This window comes from Haliotis asinina, chromosome 7 (genome assembly GCF_037392515.1).
Source record: "Haliotis asinina isolate JCU_RB_2024 chromosome 7, JCU_Hal_asi_v2, whole genome shotgun sequence".
NCBI lineage: Eukaryota > Metazoa > Mollusca > Gastropoda > Lepetellida > Haliotidae > Haliotis > Haliotis asinina.
The window spans coordinates 34,024,722-34,046,715 of record NC_090286.1 but is presented as its reverse complement, the minus strand read 5'-3'; the positions used below and the strand labels follow the sequence as shown (position 1 = coordinate 34,046,715).

Sequence of the window (21,994 nt, the reverse complement as noted above, 5' to 3'; positions counted from 1 at the left end):
CAGATTTCATAAAGAACAGCGCTGAGAGACAGCTTCTCTCACGAAGCGGTCGCAGCTGAAGTACGTCACCTGGACTAATGACCAAGCCGACTAATTAGCAAGATGTAACAGCTGACACACGAACACCTATCAGGCACGGACAGCCCCGAAACATCCAGAACAACAAAAGTCTGTCACCGGAGGAAATATCACCAAACGTTGATTTGGTTCTCTCAACCCGCCGCCTCGCCAATAAATTCTCATTCGCTCTGTTCCACGTGGAGTTTAGATCAAGCGACTTCGTTGGCCAATGGCTGAACCCTGATTAACATTCTAAGCTGTATATTCTCTCTTCATAGTATTCAAGGCATGCTGTTACCCAGACATTGGAAAGCTGCAAAGCGTGTCGGGATAGCACCAGGAAACACGTGCACGGTATGGTGGATTTTTCCCGGGCGGATAGATATTGGTGAGCGAGCATCTCCCGTGCGAAGCCTCACAGCACTATCCTTGTTCGATCGAAATCCCGTATCTCAAGACACATGTTACAGCCATTTGCTTTGTGAAGTGTGTGTTCCTCGAGATGAAACCTTCTTGCAAACGAAGGTAGGTTGAGCTTTTTAATGTCTATACTCCCTCGATCTTCAGATCTACACTGTTAACAAGAATTTGTTCTTGTACGAAAACTTCAGAAGAAGTAATTGCTTTGTTTCTAGACGGTTCAGCGTATGACCACAACGAATATATGCTTAGATGGAGAATATCATCAGCTCGTTAAAAAGTAATCTGTTGGGATTTTTGTTCTTATTTTGTTACACTTTCAAAACAATACACGTTGTTACCAACTGTAACTCTTTATAACTTTTCTGAGAACATAATTTTAGAATTTTCAATCCGTTATCTGAGCCTTGTTAACTAATCACGCCCGTGAATTCATCAGTCTATGTGTTTCTTGGACGTGTGATACATAAACAAGCATACTGTGGGTTCGAATCCCGGATGGGACTCAACCCAAAAAGTACTACAATTTGTACTTTACAAAGAAAGTGAAATTCCAAATATGTTGCATACTGATAAAGCTAAACCGCCTATGTTACTGCTCTCCCAATGTGCTAATTGTAATTTCGCTATCCTGAAATACCAATGAAACCTTCTCACTTTCATCACGTGCTAACGGTTCATTACTTTTGTGGATATAAACTTAATTCGATGTTAATTGTACTTCGTGTGCCCCATCGGTGCTGTAATAACCCTCACTCCAGTGCTTGAAGAAGCGATCAAAGAGCCGTTTAACGGTGTAAGCGTCCAGGTGCTGTAAACGATGGTCATAAATGTCCCCCCGGCCGTTTGATTTGGCAGCAAGGCGAAACCTGACGCTCGTTAAATTTATCATAAAGGCTAGTATCAATATTTTACCTTGCCTTCATTCTTTCACCATAATAAAGCAGTCTCTTGTTCTTTTATGACCGAGTTTGACACTTCCCTTATAAATCACTATTAGAATCGTACCTTTGAACATCCGGGTTAGAATTGGTCTTCATCAACCCATGTTAATCGTAAGATTGCTATTTGTGGCGTTAAACAACAAACAAATGTATCAGAATAGTCATTTTTAAATATATCATTTGTCTCCATTGCATACTGATGTTTCACAAAAGTTTTTAAAGATACATTCTGCACCCATACTGTGGGGAACCTCGCTTTTAAGAAACTATGTAGGGAACCTCGCTTTTTTTAGAAACTATGTAGGGAACCTCGCTTTTAAGAAACTATGTAGGGAACCTCGCTTTTAAGAAACTAATCACATATCTTACCCTCGACATTAAGACACAAGACTATTAAGTTAATGAATAACGCGTGATATCGATCAAACAAAAGAAAGCTTCCATTTATCATATGGGCCACTGATTGCTCAGTGTGTGTTATCAGTTATCTTGTATCAGTTATCTGACGGGAGAAGAGTAGACGTCAAAGATCGATTACCGTTTACTTCATATATACTACGTGATTGAATGGTTTTCCAGGTCTTTCGGTCTAACGTTAACTACAACAGCAATGTGGGATTTGTTTAGCAGAGGAGTCGAAACAGATTGGTAATATATTCTCAAGGGGTTTGCACTTTGTGTAAGGGTAAGCCAGTTTGTAAATAAACCTCAGGTTGTAATAGATTGGATCTTAAAGAGTTGGAGAAACCAGGCAATACTTGGGTGTATGACGTCTAACTACAGATGTGGCTGTTATTGAAAACATGCTCAGGGATGGGCATGTCTGTACTTTATTGCTTGTATCCCAGACAAACAGCCGGACCAGAAATTGTGCCTGACAGAACATGGACGCGGTTTGCAGTTTTATTTCTATATGTTTACGTGTTTGATAACCACCAGAAACATCAGAGAAAATACACCATGACCCTGACAACAGCGCGTTGATCTCTAATACAGCAAAACAAAATATAGAGGCTTTGACCTCATGTCACAGTTGAATGCCATGCATAAAAATGCAAGGTGCTTAAATTGTATTGGATACATTACGTAAGCCTATGACTCTAAGATCAATGATATTGAGTGTTTATACCGCTTCACACTGTGCAATATGGGACATTGTGAAGAGGAAGGTTATGTCGTCTTTATAATCATTACGACCAATTGGGGGGCTAAATAATAGCCCGGTGGTAATTTTCCCAGCTCAGTAGCTGCTGTTTCAAAGCCTTTCGTAGTAGTCATGTTGAGGACAATCCAAATTTGATATGTCAGTGGTATGGTGTCCAAAGCAATAACCTTATTTGACATGCGCCATGCTGCCGTGCTCGAGTACAAAAATTATCTGCCTTTGCATGTATTTTGGATGTGTTAACTGGGCTGGAAACCCTCACTGGTTTCTCGAACACCTGGTGAAATCAATATTTGACAATGAATCATGTAGTCGAAATCATCTACTGGCAGGGGCGTAGCTACCATTATATAAAAGCCCGAGTTTATACACAATTTTTATTTGAACGTTTGGGCAAGTCCTCAGTTATATCTAACAATGAAACGTTGCAACTTATCGGGCTTACAACAATAAAAATGGCTTGCAACACGTCAAACTGGACACTGCTTTTAGCAGTGAGTTATTATGATTATGCAATGTTTTATTTGCAGTTCTTTCTTTCGATTACAACTAGAAGTCACTATCCTCTTTGAAGATGCGCAGTGACAAGGATTAATGAAAGTCAACACCTAACAGAGCTATTCTTGTCGGTTGTGTAATTGACTCAAGGGGATTAGCAGACGCGTCCGACCTAACACTAGACCATTTGACAATACGGGTCCCCGAAGGGTGTTCCCTATCAAAGAAAACAATTGAAAAGACGAAGTGCGCTGATATACTCTATTTATTATGTATGTATACATAAGATTCTAGACACGTGTTAATTTCGCAGCTAATAAGCCTTTGATGAATCCGAAAATTTGATTTAGCGGAGGACCATTATAAATTAATGAAGGAACCGGAAGAGAAAGAGAAAGATTTGATTTGTTTTAACACCACTTCGACGTAGGTTATATCACTCCATTCAAGAACTCCATCACACATCTTTTGTCCATGTAGGAAAACAAATCAGAGCGTGTTCATCGACTGCTTTAAACAACAGACACAAGGAATGATACCTGGATCCTGTAGAAGCTTTAGGATGTTGATACTCAATACTAAATCGTCATGGATATATACTTATATAGAACGTCACATTCCTGCATTTGGATGTTTTGTTTTGAACGAGAAGATAGAACATCAAAATGAACTAATATGACGTTAAATATTTATTAAACACCTTATTGCCGAAGTTTGGAGAAAGTAGAAGAGGCAGGGGTTCAATGCGGATTCTGGAGTGCAATTTATAATTTGACCTCGTCATCCGTATTGCACCTTATATTACTACTGGTAATATTTGTATGGGTATATAACAAAGTCGAACGGCGTTTCGGTTATTTCAGTAAATTACATCCGGTGGGCGAGCTGGTTAAGCGCCAGCGAGGTTGAGGTGTCAGGATCGAGCCCACCTGTCACCAGGTGTAAAACTCTTTGTGTGCAGATTCAGACCCCAAGTGTACAGTATACAATCCTCAAAAAAAAAACAAAAAAAACAACAAACGCAGCAGTGACGTGCCGGGAACTTGGACAAAGTACTGTGACTATATGCCCCATTCCACCCAGCTGTGAATGGGTGCTTCGTTAGGATGAGGAAGCCACATTAGACAAGGCAGAGTTGTATACTCCCAAGGGCGCTGAGATTGATAATACAATGTGCCGTTGAGCTTGGCATCCACTACTCGAGGTAAAACTATACCACCGCGTTGAGCAAGCACTAGGTGCGTGGATATGTGCGCTGTTTAAACATCATGATATAATAATTATGGAAGAAGTGTACATAGGTCACAATCCACGAGAACTGGTTTGCCGATGATCAGTCTCGAAACATGCATCAGGATTCAAAGAGTGAGTTTTAGGTTTAAGCAGTAACACGACAGGGACACCAAAACCGAGTTTCACACGTCGCGACGAGGGAACGCTTTAACCACTAGGATACCCCATCATCCACATTAGGATTCCAACCCAAGATTACAGGTTGGAATTGTGGATTGTGGTACCTTAAACAAATAGGCTAACGAGGTAAGTAGAACAGAATAACACGTTTTGTAAAAGGATATATCATTTACTTGAAATACGAGATCGGAAAGTAATGCGACCAAGGAAATCCTACTTCGCCCATAAACAATACGACTGACCAACACCTCCGACCCACTGAATATTAATGGTCAGTTCCTTATGATCGCCTTGGGACTCGCCTTGGTAACACAACAAAAGAACTTATATTTATTCTATTAAAGCTTCCCGCGTGAATAGACGCACTTTCTACTTCTATTACGTAAATATGGGTCTGACTGCTCTGGTTCAGTGACATTATGAATATTGTACTGGACACTTGCATTAAAACCAACTTAAAGCTCTCAAGGGTGTATAAGAAACGGAGTGAGAAATCGCTTTTCCTGACGTAATGAATGTCTACTTGTATCAGCAACAAAATATGTAAACGTTAACTAGCTGTATTAGTCTTCATTTATAATCATTATGTGCGTTTGTAGTAGCCACACTTATGATTTCCGAGGTAGTATTTAGTTCTGCTAAAGGGCGATCCACTTAATATAACCGCATTCCGCTTGTATGAGACTGCAATATAATGTGATCTCTCGTATAGAACCTAGGGAATATATGGCCAATTACCCTATTTCATTCTCATCTAAACCAAGCCGGTCTCATCGCCAGTAACCCGCTCTCATACGTTATATCCCGCTCTCATACAATTTTCAGCTCTTTGCATTAAGTCCTGGTACGTAAGTCCCAAAACATTCGATGTAAATTTAGTTCTACCGAGTTTTTAATCGTAGTATTCTTGTTATCAAAGTGGCTAGCATCTCGTACACTTGCCAGCGGCTGAAGGCATGGTGTAAATCCAGCTTGGGTCCATGCAGGTAGCCAAGGGACTGTAAGTCCCCTTGGTCCCTAGTGTCGTGATCTACCATCAGATGTTGACAATCTATAGCCTGTGTTATATATTGTATTGTCTTATTGTGTTTTATTTCTACATGCTAGTATTATATTTATATTTGTGATATTCTAGTATTTTTACTGTCCATCGTCGACAGGTTGTTATAGTGTACATACATTCCATTTCAGTGTTAAATGTTCTCGTCACGATATGGTTGAAATATTGCCGGTGTGACATTAAATATGAACTCACTCACTCGCTCACTTTGCTTTACGTGGCCTGAAAGTGACCTTTACCTGTATAATTCAGGGAGTATATATAAGTCAGGGAGTATATGTAAGTCAGGGAGTATATGTAAGTCCGGGAGTATATGTAAGTCAGGGAGTATATGTAAGTCAGGGGTCAGGGAGTATATGTAAGTCAGGAAGTATATGTAAGTCAGGGAGTATATGTAAGTCAGGTTATAAAGCAGTCCATTGTTAACGCCTGGAGGGTTTGTTGACGGTTTTCTTTCTCACGCAATGAGTGAGTGTTGACGTAATGCCAACTTTGACAGTCTTGGTAGGATAAGTACTTCTCCATGCAACACATAATCGGTTACCTGGCCGTTCCTGTGGTGAAGTATAAATGTTCCATAAAACCCGTCTGGTACAATTACAGTTAGGTATTTCAAAGTAGACACCCAGTACCTATTAACTGTAAATGGAAGATAATTGACAAGATGGGAGCGAATAATGTTTTTGAGAACAATTTCTACTTCCAAGCGTCGGAGAGGGTTTGGGTCGGTTTGAACATTAGCCCAAACACATCAAGGTGTGTGGGGTGTGTGGGTATAATGATGCAGGAAGTAATGCAGGTTTCAGAAATGATCGTTGGTGAAAAAGACAAACCCGACACCCGAAAACCCGCATCCGGTTAATTGAAGATCTTGTGTTTCCGCCGTACGCATGATTCGCAACTCTTCCCGGCGCATTCGGAGCCCGTGTAATTAGTATCGATAATTAAGTACAGGGTGCACATTACAGTCGGCTGAGACCTGTCATTTCTGCCGTGTATCACTTAATTATATTAGATGTGGGTTATACTATTTTATCTTACCTCACACATGAATGTCGCTTTCTGATTGGCTAAGCGCTATTCTATTATTTTCAATGTACCCTGCTAACTGGAGACGTATTATTTTCAGTGTACACCGCTGGGAATTCCGAACTCTTCTGGTGCTTCTTGGTAGTACTTCTTTGCCTCGAATAACATTGAATCACGCATCAAGCACGGAAATTACCGATGGTTTGCGATTGAAAATCGATGGAAGGGGGAGTACTCCAAATCTGTTTACCTTGTGTCGTTTGCAAAAGGGCGATTCGTTTCGCATTTAACAGAAGTGCTTCAAACACTTCCAAATTAAAATTCAGGTGTTCGGTAAAATAAATACGTTTTTCACTGGTTCCTCGGGGTCCATGGGCTCATGTACCCTCGAGGTGTGTTTATGTTCCCTCGCGACCAATGAACAACTTATAATATATCTCATTTGACGAGTTCGGGATGAAGTTTGAGGGTTCATATCAGCAACAGGGTTTCCAAAACCTGTCCCAGAGATGTGTAATTCTTATACTTTATCATTCGATTAGCTTGAGCAAGTTGGTTGATAAATGCTGATTATGGACTTGTGACATTAAAGAGATTTCTGTCTCTTTTATTCTTGTTAGATTCACGTTTTTTCCACACATGACCATCGCCATATTATTGCTCAAAACAGTTGTGTTCTTGATTTGATCGGGATATACTATTTGTGAAGGTTGTACGTGACCAGCTGTAGACACTTTGTTACTAGTGTACAGACATAGGTTGTCCGGTATTAAATGTACATAAGCTTCAGTTTTCACGTATTCAGTATCAATTTTGACAGTTTTCTAATCTTTACGGTATGTATCGAGTGTGTATATGGACTTAAGCGAAGGGTGGAACTTTTTGTGCATTCAGAGAACATATAGGGACATAATAGACACGATATACACGTGACAAATGGTACATCGTGGATGGATGTTGGTGATGCGGGACTAATTGTATTTGGGGGACAAGATGCTGGGTTCAGTTCGGCATCATTGTGAGGAGGACACTAAGATCAATGGTTTCTTGGTTAACAAGGTCTCTGCTCTATTTCTCATGACGCTGGTCAATGGGAATACTCTTTAATCAGTCGTCCCTTTCTCTGTTGGTGGAACATTTCATTTCAGCCTTTACAATTGGGATATTTTCTTAGGAGTCAAGTACATTTTGTAAAAGGCTGGGTTCGACTTTGCGGTTGCTGAGTGCTGTGTGAGGGGTTACGTTTCATATATTGAGGTTGTCGATCGTATTGGGGAAACCCATGAAAAGAGTACCGTCCTCACATGGCACATATCAATATCAAACGTGATCGGATTCGATCCCAAGACAATTTTGGAGCCTTCATGTGAATAGGATTTGTTATGCAAGATGTCTGTAGGACGTTTTAGATATAGACAGATGTCACGACTTTATGGACATAAACATGACACAAAGTTTTATACATAAATAACTCCAATAGCTGAGGTAGATGTCTTTTATACATGTCCGGCTCCAACAGATGATGTCCAGGCGATCCTGTAAGACCCAGGTTCGATTCCCCAAATGGGTACGCTGTGTGAAGTCCATTTCTGGTGTGAGAGCAAAGCGGCCGTCTGGCTAGCATGTACATTACACGTAACGTCGCGGAGACTTTACCCATTCATGCCAAAGGCTACATAAAGGTTCAGTATTCCAGCACAAGGTGTATCCAGGATCATATTCATGTACAGTACACTGGGACTACATATAGGTATAGTGAGGGATTCGTTTGGTTAATGAATTTTTGTGCATATATTCTGGGAACGTGTAGATTGTCGGTGGAACACTTTGGGTTAGTGTGTTGAACATGCATATATTCAGGGAACGTACAGATAGCCGGAAAACTATGTGGGTTAATGTATTGTGCATGCATATGTTCAGTGAACATGCAGACAGTCAAGCAAAAACCTTTGGGTTAGTGCATTGTACATGCATAAATTCAGGGAATATATATATATATAGTTGGGGAAACATTTAGGGCTGAACATGAGAGACACCTTAGAAGACGTTTTGTGCTTGTGTTATGTACTCAGTCAAGAAACTCCTTGCGTTGGCTACAACTGGTGAAGATGGTCAGGGTTATTTTCTTTGTGTTATTGTATTGTGATCCACGTAGACATGGATTGCGCGCTAGTGTTAAGGACATGGGGATATTCAGGTATATTCTATTGTTTGGTTTACTGTGCATGGTCGAGAATATCGCATGTTGTAGTGTAATCTACATGAAGACTCTCATGATTTACTCATATGGTGTAGATTTTCCAGCACACCCATTACTTTACTGTGACACGTAGTGTGATTCTCACGAAGTACTGATACTAATCTGACTCTTAGAAATCTGTCAGAGCATATTTTAGTAGCCATTCGTTCAAGACTATGTATGTATGGCATCAATCGACAGACATGATGGCTACACCTGGTAAAACGAAATACCGTGTATAAACGAGTTGGTAAACTTCCAAATCTCACATGGGTACTATATACACCAGAAACACGATGCAGCCTGGACACGTCGCCCTCCGAAAGAATTTGAGACATCTTGTTACCGATATACGTACTAGTTTGCCACTTCATAATGAATAGCTTTCTTGAAACACTGAGACACTCTGTCAGTTAACCTATCTGGAATATTTTCGTAATCTGCTCTTGACAAGACCCACTATTTCTGTTCAAGATACCGTTTTCGAAAAAGGAAGTTAGCAATTTCCCAATTAAACTCATGTCATGGCGTGTGTTCCCGGCGACCAGCATCGGTGTGTGTAGACATCGCTCTCTGGATTCTCTGATTGACATTCTAGACGATGAGGAGATGAAGAATGGGGGCAATGTTTATGGATATACAGCTTCGTTCTTGACAACGACATTAGAATCTCTGTCGAAACGTCGCCTGTACAAAACAAGAAGTTGTATATCCGTGGAATTGTTCTCACGCTTCATCACTTTCTGAAGCTGCTCCACTGGTGGAACTACCAGCTTAATATACTCATCTCACTGTCTTCTTTAAGTAAATCAAAACTAGTATAACCGACTGATAACACATACACCACTTAGAAATCGATTAGTACTTTCAAGTATTGTGGTATCTCAACCTGGAATACCTAATCATTGTGCAGTTGTAAAGCCAAAGGGTGTGTACGTGTGGTGTGGTGTGTGGGTGGAGGGTGGGGGCTGTGAGATTGTTCAAGCTCTGTTTGTGGGTTGGGAAAAAGTCCACTATTGGATTATGGTATTATACACCTAATTTGATCAAGGTGTCATTGTAGAAGATAACTTTTGGGGTGATCGTAACTAGCATACCTGAGATAGATTTATGATAGCACCAATACAGTGTTTTGTACAGTGGCACCCAGATGGTCAGTTTTCATAAATACCTTTTAGTCGTAACACGCATACTGGAATTACAAGTGCTCTTTAACTCCATGAAGCCGAACTACACATGCAATTGCTTGTAGTTACACATGTACGATACAGTCTGGTCAGGGACATCTGTCATGTAGCTGCATGGACGACTCAGTGTTCTTTCATCAGAAAGTAACTCAGAAGCCTTTCACAACAAGCACCTTGTCAAATCTGCGGCTGCTATTAATTCGTTAATTTGTTTTATCCCAATGAAATAATAGAAAGCTGCACATGTAGGTGATAATTAGTTTAGTATGAGAATAGAAAACATCATAAAATCCAAATAAATTTCTTTTTAAGTGTGTTCTGGCGCTGACGTATGTACGTACAACGTGCAAAAAAGATCTTCCTTTCATTGGACTGCTGTGACTAGATCGTTCAAGTAAAATCAGGATCCCAGGTCCATTCTCTCAGCGTTTATCACTGATACACAATTAGAGTTGTCATGCATTTGTTGATTTTATTCGTATATCATGACACACATGGGTAGTAAAAGAAACAACTACTTGTCGGGACATCACAGCCAGGCCTACCTCTTCGTTGTTGAATACCATCCAACTCTTCTTGATTGATTCATCGCAAAGGAGAATAGGCGATCGTTGCACTGGAGAGTGAGATATGCATTATGCTAGCTCTCAATAATGAACGTCATGCGTTTGCCACCCACTGAATTCTGAACAAAGGTATGGTATTATGTATTGATGTGGCTTGCCCGGAACGCAGTTGCGGTAGTTGGACGTATGCCTTAATGATGCAATTAACTTCTTTTTGGAAGACGAGACGTGGCTCACGTACTGATATAATGAACGTGTGTATAATAACCATGAGCAGGGCGCGGATTATTGTTATCAGGGCGTGGATGATGATGGCACATGGCAAGGATCCCTAAGGAAGGTGCGACGGTGTCAGCTGGATGGGTGGGTGAATAGACCGTTCACGAATAGAAAGACCTCAGCAAGAAAACATGACTTGTGGATTCATAGCCGCTAGAACGTAATGGGGCAAGGATGAGAGTAGCTGAATGAGAGTGAGGCATAGGGATGGATGGTAGGACTGTACGTAGTATTTGGGCATAACGTATGAAAAGACACTAAACGAGAAAAGTGACAAAAGAGTAAGACATATTTGGTTTAGAAGGTGGGCGGAAGAATAGTTCGATAGAACATGAAGATAAATGGGTGACTGATGAATAAATAGTCAGTTTGTAGACAACGAAAAATTAAGAGTTAAACGGTGAATTAACATGCATGAGCCAACAGAAGCATTTATTAAACTAAGACAGTGGTTTAGCAGAGAGACCCAGCTTGATTAAAGAATAGAATTGTAATATGTATTGTTTAATTCATACAGGTATGGTCGTGACACATTGGTAATTAACCCAAGATAATAAGATGCATATGTACCAGTAATGCGATAATATATTCATCTTAACCTAGCTGATCAACTTGATATGATAATATAGTATAATAACTGACTAAAAGGATTCAATACAGGAACAAACATAAATATGTAGTTCCAAGCAAAGATTGCACATAATCTTTACACAAAAACTGAATCGTGTCAACAATTTCAAAAATTGACAAACACGTACGCGCTGAAAGCGTTGCTGTGTAACGTTGCTATATGAGCCCCTTACCTTCACTAAAAAGACATAATTCATAATAAATAGCACCGAACACACTCATTTACTTGATGGAAACTCATAAAACTTATCTCAAGCACGGTGTTTGCAAATAGGCTACAACGGAAAGATCATACGGATGCCTGTGCTAATTACAAGGCTGCGTATTTCCGGTTGTAACGTAAGTTGCAAAGAAGTTGCTACGTTTGGTGGCGCCAAGTTTTGACATATTGCCCGAAGCTGTACAGCGTTCAAACGTCTGAGCTCACGGATCACGTTCGTTGACGAGTTCTGTTGGGTCGGGTGACGTCACGCTGGTGAAGGTGTGATGATTAAAACTTGGATGAAATGTCAAACTGTTTAGACATAATTAGATACTACACGTACGTCGATAGGCGATGAAAGTGTACGACCAAAACTAATTTATGTGCGTGTTATGAAACTTTCTTCTTGACAGAGTGGTGTTAACACTATGTGTCACACATGAGCAAATATGTAACATGTTTTCCTTCCAAGTTCCTTGAAGCATGAAGATATTGTTAAACACTTTTCGAGGTCCTCTGTATTGTGAATTTAGTTCATTGTTTTGCTGTTAAATGACTCAGTGAACAATCGCCCGCAACACATTCGAGTCAGGAACATACAATCCAGTGCTCGACAGCATTAGCAAGTGGGTACGATGGCATGCAGCAGCCTGTCTGTTTGGGAGGAAGGCACGCGTGCCTTGCTCTAATGGCAGCAGCATCACTAACAACCATTTGCATGGTTACTAAAAGAACCGTTGCATGTCAAATTTCAATTAACTGCTTAGTTAACTAAATTAGTTGCCAGTTGTCACAGCGTAACATACCAAAACTCTTATCAACAACTTTTACATTACAGTGCACTAGGTTTTCACCAATAATCAGCAGGATGATAATCAGCCATTTATACATCCTGCTGAGAAGAAGTTCAGGTTAAGGCGATGTTAATTCACATTAGTATTTACAGTTATTTTAGTAATTCGGTTATACCTTGAAAGTGTCTTGAACATCAGGACTATAGATTTTAATGTAACAATAAATAGCATGTAAAATAAAATGATAACGTACACATATGTAACATAGAATACGTTATTTCAACTGAATCTGACAATCACATTAAGTTCAACTATGAAGGTGTGTTCAAATATCTACATGGTAAACGTAACTCAATCAACAAACATTCCTTCTAAAATGACATTAAATATGAAGAAGACAATTTGAAATGACGAGGAGAGTACTGATTGCAATCCTAGGTTTACTGTGGTCGTGTTGAATATTCCTTAAACATCATTCCTGTGATCGCCTGTTTGACGAACATGATCAAGTTTAAAGGTTGGTCTCACTCACTCACTCACTCACTTACTCGACGACGTAAAGTGCCAAAGTTAAAATATCAATTGAAAATGTTCAGTTGCTCCAGTATGGTCATATGCTTCTTTGATAAAAGGTCAGTCAGCTTCATTACTCTCTCACACTCTCTCTCACTCAATCGACAACAGCATATCAGTTGCAAAGTCTCTCATGCTCCAATCACTTAATAGAAAGTCAGTCAGTGACAGATTCCATGCTCGCTTCCTCACTCACTCACTCAGTCAGTCACTAATATCAGTTGTAAAGTTTCACATGCTCCATTCATTTAGTACAAAATCAACCAGTTACAGATTCCATCCTCACTCACTGAGTCACTATTATCACTTGCATCGTTTCATATGCTCCTACCTTTCAGTACAACGTCAATCAGTTACAGATTCCACCCTCACTCACTCCGTCACTAATATCGGTCTCGTCGTTTTACATGCTCCAGTTTCTCAGCACAAAGCCAATCAGTTATAGATCCCATACTCACTCACTCACTCACTCACTCAGTTGCAAAGTCTCTCATTAAGTACAGTGTCAGTCAGTTACAGATTAAGTCCGGAAATATTTTCCTTCCTACACAGCGTGTCTGGACAGCCATCTGTTAACGTTCCATCAATACTCATATCTAGCTATAGGCAATTATAAAGAATGCAAAAATAGATGTTGACGGCAGGTATTTTGTTTATCCGCGATTCCTGGTTTTAAGGTGATCAAAGGATGGCAACACTGAGGTCAATAAGCCCCTTATCTTGCAATACATATCAAGTAAAATCATTAACCAATCAAGTGTCTGAGTAGAAAACGGATGGGTGGCCTTCTCACTAATGAAGCAGAACTTGCAGCGTAAGTCCTCTGTGAGGTACAATATTTACGTAATCCTCCCCATCCATCACGCCAAATGCTGGCAAGTGATGATGCTTAGTAGAAACCAATTCTTTACGCCTTTCCAAATCCTATTAACACTTATAATACGGATGCTCTACCGCAATATATCGCTTTATCATACTGGCTAAACCGTAAAAATTCCTTATATGAAAGAAGAGGAAAAAGAGTTGAAAACGTATTTAGAGGAAGTCAATTAGGTATGTGGTGTTTATAGTCTGATAGATTTATTGCAATAATTTCGTGTTCAACGTCGATGGCGTGGACGAAGGTCGAAGAATTCGAGAGCGAAGGCGGTCTCACCAGTGTAGGGAAGGAAGTAGTTTCTGCGATCAAGGCATAACAAGTCTTTTCTAAAGACCCCACGTTGCTTTGATATTAAATGAAATTTCCACGGTTTCATGTTTCGTAATACTCAGGATAATGCATGAAGACCAATAACACCAGAGGCATATTTTAGCAATATTGAAATGATCAGACCAACGGGATATCTTTCGCAACTTTGATGTATTGGTTCTAATTACAAATGGAGTAATGGCATACTTAAAAACACACACCTGTTGATAAGTGTCTATAAGTGAAACGGTATACCATGATGCTCTCTACTATGCCACGCACAATCTCATTTGCACCCAGTCGTGATGTTCGTAAGATATTTTCTGTGACGTCGTAAAGTGGGAAATAAAGAGAATTATTAAAATAACAGGTAATTAACTTCCGATGCCTGTTATCATTATCAACGGGTAAAACGTTATGTTTTTACTTTTACTTTCAGTTTGAATGTAAATACATTCTCATAATATCATTTTAGATATTTAAGAACTGATTATTTTTTTCGTTTTGGGAGTACAGAAGTATAGAATAGTCGGTGTGGAAACCTTTCAGTTAGGGACACACATTGTCATTTAGAAAGTGGTAAAATGTAACATATGATATATTTGAGAGTACACTTTCTCAGTAAAGTACAGATTCTAGTACTTTTGCTACGGATTCGCACCCATACTGTTTGAGTCAGGCACCTAACCGCCTGCACACAAAGTCGGCCATCTAACCCAGTAAATCCCAAGTGGGACTCAACATAACAATTAGAAATTACTAGCATTGGTAATTTACTGACAAATTGTAGCCACCAATATAACACGTTTCACTCTCAGTTAGCATAAACATATTTATTTCAGTTCTCATAAATTCATAAGTAAACAATATTAGCATCACCAGGAAACAAATTCTGCAACACAGAATAGTGTAGCAAAGCAACACCATCCCACAGACTCAATCCCAGCCCATACCGAAACAACAGGGGGCGTAACTTTGAAATGTGTTGTGGAATGTGAAATCATATACGCAAACAAAATGTCTTGTTAACACATAAAATGTGTTCACAATCAGATGGATATATGAACTTAAATATGTTAGTGTTACCCGTCAGTCATCAAAGTAAGAATATGTGAATGCCTCATGCTTTTATATGCATAATGACACCATTTGAAGCATCCGATCTGACAAACACCCGACGATATCACAATATAAAAATATCGAGCATGAAACATGTCATAACAATACGAAATGAGATTCATATTGCCACGACACTGGGTTCTATTCAGACTTTACAATCTGTACATCTTTACCTTTAATAATGGCAATAATTGCAATAATCCGATGATATTAGATGTTCATTAACAACGAATGGAAGAAAAAGTCATAACGATTGTACAAGTCAGAGAGGTAGGCCGTCTATCCCAGCATTAGTACAGTGATGATAAAAACCGATCTTCAGCAACAAATCATTTTTTTTGTAAACGTCAACTAACGGGATTAGGTACTCAGGATGGCTGACTTGTTTGGCGCATGTCATCGTATCTTACTTGCGATGCTCGTCATATCGACCGCTGGATTTACTGGTCCAGACTCGCTTATTTACAGGCCGCCTTCATATAACTGGTAAGGTTGCTGAGTCTAGCTCTTAACAGCAGTGAAGCCAATACACAACAACAATAGCCTGCTGTTCGTATGCGTAAACTTGTTATTTTGAAAAAGATGTTCTCTATCAAATTGCATGATTGCCAACTTGCAAACGCAAAAGATGCTCCGAAGATCCACAGAAACGACGCCATTGTGTCATCATTATGCTTTAGGAGTTTCCACTCTGTGTATAGTGGCATATGTTCACATGTAATATAGATAGATAACATAGTTTCCCAACCTGATACTATCATCACCTTAAGTCTTCTTACGCTTACGTTTCACTACAGACGCGTCCTGATTCACGTGCCCATGAATGCAGATGCTGGAAGTCACTACTTACACATACATGCAGTGCACAAAGCTGTAACCGGCAGTAAATTTACCAAGAATGTATTTCTACTCACTTGCTCATTCCGTGCACAGTGATGGACCTATTATGAGAGTATTATATGTATGTTTAAATTATATCCCGACATGTGCAAAATGCTTATTTTCATGCAGGCAATTGCCATGAAATTTACTGGTGATGAGTAGGAGAAGAGGCTTTCACAGAAAGTCATAAACATAATGAAGAAAGATTGGATCGCGTTAACACTCAACAGTACTACTCAACGCACATGGGCATAATGAGGCCTTTCTTTCACCTCTTCATCCCAAAACCTTGTGTACTGAATGATGCGCCATGGCTTTCTCAGCATGTTAAACATACAGTGTAACAGGTGAACGTTATACATTCCAGCGTTCCCATATCAATTTAGAGACAAATGATACCCAGGCGAAATGATTGTCATACAGAACTGTTGGACTCTCTTGCACTAAAGCCGAAAGAGTCAAACGCCATGTCTTGCACAAGAAGCAACGCTGGTACACTGAACAGTGGTATTTGGTTAAGAAACGGGAGATGTGTCTCATTTGTCAGTGTGTGACAGTGTGGTATCATTATGTACCCATTAGGATGTAATACAGTCATGGTATCTGTGTCTTTTCTAAGTTACACAATACGAAAAAAAATCTTGATCCGGGTATCAAATGTATGAACACGAGTTACTACCTTTGAAGTCAAAGCCACGAGGTTGAGATTCTGTTGATCATTCAAATTCATTCTGCCAAGGCGTCCGGTTTGTAGTCGGTAAAAACTTGTGGTTTGTGTGTAAAACGTACGTTTAATCGGCTTCAGTGGCAGAGATATCAGTGATGTCATTTCACTGTGACTTCATACAAACTTGTGACATGGAGATGATAAATAAAGCTTTGGTTTGCTATTGAACGAAACATCGTTCTTGTTGAATGAATGAAAAATGAATGAAACGTAAAGTTGCGATAAAGTTGTGAACGTGGAAAACCTAGTCCGTCGCCAAATAGATCGGGCGGTGGGGTTACCTATCAGATAAAGGTTTCTCTCGTCACGCCATTAACTAAGTTTCGATTCCCGGCGGGGATGCAATGTGTGAAGCCCGTTCCTGGTATAACTCGACGTGGTATTTCTGTAATATAGCTAAAACGGTGTAAAACAATAACTACTCACAACGAATTTCAGAAAAATCAATATACTATGGAGGTTGAAGTATATTCATGCAATGCTCGTGAACGCTGCCTGGCACATGTGTGTATGACCAACATGCTTGCATAAGCATTTCTTGAGGCTCATTATTCATACAGAAATATCATGAATGACTCGCTTCCAGACGCATTATCCACCCAAACCACATCAAGGATATAAAATTGACAGCACGCAGGCCTCGACTTCATTATTTTCAGTAATCACTGATGCAGATATAATACAGGTCAGGTGCGAGGTGCGATAATACAACCATTGCAGTGAAAAATAAAGGCGTCCACAACGAAAAGTCTTCTTCAAACTGCGGCTTAGTGTTGGCTTCAGTGCACGAGTCTCTAGCCTGTGTTGGCGAGGCATGCGAGAGATTCCACTCTGCCGGAGGACATGACTGTGCGCTTGTCAGTCAACAGTTGGCATTACTTCCAAAATCGATTCCTCAACCTGTTCCTGGTGTCTGTGGAATACACAGTCGCACTTGGCTAAGCACTTATCAGTTGGAGCAGGTTCCAAAAGTATTCGTGCATGTTGTATTTTACCTGAAATATCATGCTTACTGTCTATGACTGTATCTGACAATGAAACGAACCAGATGGCAGGGATATCCCTTAACCCAAATAAACTTTGGTTCTCGAAACTTGCACACGACGGCAATGCTCCTTCCTGTGAGGCCCGTGTTTCAAAATAGATCGTATCATACCGAAGGTATTTCGGGGATTATGGAATAAACCGATAATACACAGACATTACCATTTGCATAAATTTTGTCGTGAATATTTTACGGGAATTTTAAAGGTTAATATTTGGCCTGTTGGTGCTTCTTGTATTTCTCCGTGCCATCGTTTCGTGGAAATCATAATTGGGTAATAAAATCAAGTTCTGTTTGGAAAAGGTAATTGACGAGCATACATTTCCTGAGTCTGAAATATAAAGTGCTGCGTTGAGTGGGAACTATATGTAGATAGGTCTTCGGCTGTGGCTGTATCTGGAAATAACCTTTCCATATACATGGAAATAAAACATACATCGTATGCTTAAAAGTAAACTACTGGTGCATTTTGTGGTGTAATTTTCTGCTCGTGTCATGCGTATCCCTAACATATTACGTCTTTACGGAAGTCTGATTTACACAAAACAGCTCGTGTCCATACATTAGTTTCAATTATTTTTGCCGATGAGCTGAAGGAAATGCATCCTCTGAAGAAGCATTCTTTCCCGAATCGCCACACCTACAGTACGTTTGGCTGAAAACTGCATGTTTGACACCTTACAACAAGAAGAATAAACAATCGTGTTGTCTGAAGCTTCCTCGAAAATGAAACCAGCGTGGCTCCCAAAAGGCACCATTATTCATTTCTTTACATTTCATTACACTCTGTACATAACATTCTATCAGCGAGGTGCATGCCTGACATAATGACATTTACAAATGTTACTTTTGTCGACCTAAGACTCTTTATCTAGCAGAGCGTCAAATCGTCACGATTTATTTCCATGAAGGACTATAAAACGGTTTCATGTTCACTACTGGATCCCGAGGCAGATAAGTCCGTTAGAGTTTATTTTGTTGGCGATGAAATTACCTCCTCTGTCAAAGTTTCATTTTTTCAGTTATCTAGATGAGATTGTCTATGTTTGGATTATCGTGTACATGGATCTCTTCTGAAGCATTCTTTATCATGTGGCTGGTTAGAACAACACTTTTTGAACAAACGTATTTTATTCTGAGGAACTCCCGATAGTAACTCATCTTGGATAATTATCTTTGAGGTAACACGTATTGTAACATGCGTGAACGAACACTTTTAAAGCATTTAAATTATTTTTTTCAAATTCTCAAATTGGGTATGATCCAGGGTTAGCCAGAAAATGTATTTGGAAGAAAACATATATTATGAAGGTCTTAAACACGTTATTAGGGGAACAAAGTTGGCTGTATAGGTCTAATTAATTGATCATTTTCATATTTAAGTTAAAAGCAAATGGGGGCGATGTGGCTGCCTTGAGGTTAAAGCGTTCGCTCGTCACGAGAACATTCTGATTCGATTCCCACAAGGTACAATTTCTGGTGTCCTCCGCCATGTTATTGCTGAAATATTGCTGAAAGCGGCGATAAACTAAACTCACACATTCACCTGTAAGTAAATGTCAAGGTTGATACATGTGCGCATGCTTGCGTCGTCCTGGGGCTGTTATGTTCATTGATGACAACGCGGTAAGCATGTAGGGAACGTGCGTATATGTTTTGTTTTCGTCCTAAATAGAACACATACATGTGCACACAACCTGTACAGAAGCGGTGGAATGAGAGCAGTATCGACATTTACCTCTACGCATCTTGGACTGAAGCTAATGCAACCAAGGGTTCCTCGCCTAGGGACTATGGTACCCAGTTGTTACGGTGCATTTAGGAGTGATGTACATTGCCTACCTGGATTTTACGTGCAGTGATAATTGTTCTGGAGCAATTAGCAATATAGTGGTTAAAATCTGTAAGTGTCTTACTGGCAGTGGGTAAGTAGTGTGACGTTACGTGTTCTTCAAACTATTCATTTACTGAAGTGCACTTGGCACAAAGCCGACGTCTAATGCCGTTTATCAAACTGCATGGCCTCTGAATGCGTAATGTATGACTTACGGGTGTTTTTGAATATGTGTGCAGAGAGCATAGCCCAGCTCACTAGCCATTACCCAACTTCGTCATTTGCATTTATTAACTCAGCAGCTGACATGGCTCACAATGAGAATATATAGTAATTGTCATATTATTGTAACATATGCGTCTATTTCATTCTTACTATGATTATCAATGTATACTAAGTATCTTCTTATATCATAGCTGTGTATCTTGGCACGTATGTATCCTATGATTGTTATAAGAGTTGGCTATGATTATCAATGATGGGACTAACGGGCCGGGATCAGATAGCTGATGCATTATCGTCTCTCAGATGCATAGTTTCTTATGATTTTATATCATTGAATTTTCTGGTCCACACACGTTTGTTCATATATTTGTATTGACTAAATATTCGCGAGAGCGGCGTTAAACACGGTAGATAATGACCCTATGCCATGGGCGTGTTGTATAAATAGTTCCAATATTACAATACGAATATCTTGTTCGTGTTTGTTGATTTAACCTATCCATTGTTGTTACAAATGATGTGAATACACACATTTCAAGATATACACACAGCCAACAATAGAGCAACGCGTTATTTCTATGCTAACAAAATAGTCTTGTAGTACCGACGCCAATGATTGTTACCCCGGTACTAGTTTTACCGTAGGTAAGGTATCTGCGTGTATGACGGTTGTTACGGCAGTCCATTCAAAAGGATATCACTGTACTTAATGTACCTAAAGGCCTCGTGCAGATACAATCATACTCGTGCATACATAGATATGCACAGACTTTCTAAGGTATCACGATTACATTTTGGGGGAGTGTTGGTATGGATGTTAGTTGTTAGACCGTGATTTTTGAGTCCATAATATTGGTCTTATAACCCCTCAGTTTTCATCATACTTTCCATATTCCCGTCTGATATAAAACTAATGAATAGACGCGATCTAATGACTACACAAATTTACATGCCCACATATGCCATTTCTGAGATTTTTTCGTCAGACCTTCAGGCTATCAGAAGGGAAAGTGGAATACAGAGTTGTCAAATATTCAATTGGTAGTTATCTGATATGCAGCAAAACCGACTCAAAGAGTTTCCGAAGAAATGAAACATGCTCAAGCGTGTGATACAATTGCTAACTTGAGTTTCTCTTCACGCAAATATGTCAGAATCATTTTCTGGGCTGCAGCAATGCATACACTGGCTGATTACTTTGTAAATCCAACCTCAGCATATGTCTGAAAACATCTCTGTTACCATATTTCTCACTGTGACCTTTGCTCAACGCCATTTAAATTCATCGTTGGTTCAGTCAACTCCTATTTGAGCTGAAGCGTATGTCGAGTTTTGATTATATCTGTTGCATAATGTAACAGTAATGTCATAGCGTAATTGTTCGTCAGAGCCTCAGTTCCATGTGGAATGTGATTAAGTCTCATCGTTAATCGAACGTATTAATGGTACGACTTAAAGAATGTTTATCATACTTATGTTTCTCTGTACAGACAGCATCGAACATCGAACAGCTGTAATACTTCTGAAACAAAAATATACAGTCGACTCTGCTTTTATGGAGGTGGAAATGGTTTTGTCGCTTCCATTTACAAAATTTATAAATCTATTACAGAACATGTTAAATGAGACGAAAATCATACATTCACTGAATGGTTTCATGAGATGTTGCATACGCATCCTGAGGGTCAGTGTAACTGAGAGTTACACTAATGTTCGCATATAAGCATTTTTGAAACTGTGAAGGTGCTCAATGTTGCTGAAGCGATCCATTACGATTATCGTGAGGATTCTGTTCCTTCCACCAGGGATAATCTACAACATCTCTATATAGGCTCCCTGCTTTCACTGTAAGATACAAACGTGGTGATTGTTGTAGCAAACCTCTTGATATATCTGTTTTGTAATTATTTTGTG

General features: G+C 39.6%; 1 protein-coding gene across 1 annotated transcript in view; it reads left to right on the top strand.

Moving 5' to 3' along the window:
• Window positions 1-271: 271 nt before the first annotated feature.
• LOC137290861 (orexin receptor type 2-like) overlaps window positions 272-21,994 on the top strand; it is a 71,208-nt gene continuing 49,485 nt past the window's right edge. Inside the window, exon 1 of the mRNA XM_067822025.1 lies at window positions 272-585. The gene's annotated coding sequence lies outside the window, so the exon portion shown is untranslated. The remainder of the gene's footprint in view (window positions 586-21,994) is intronic.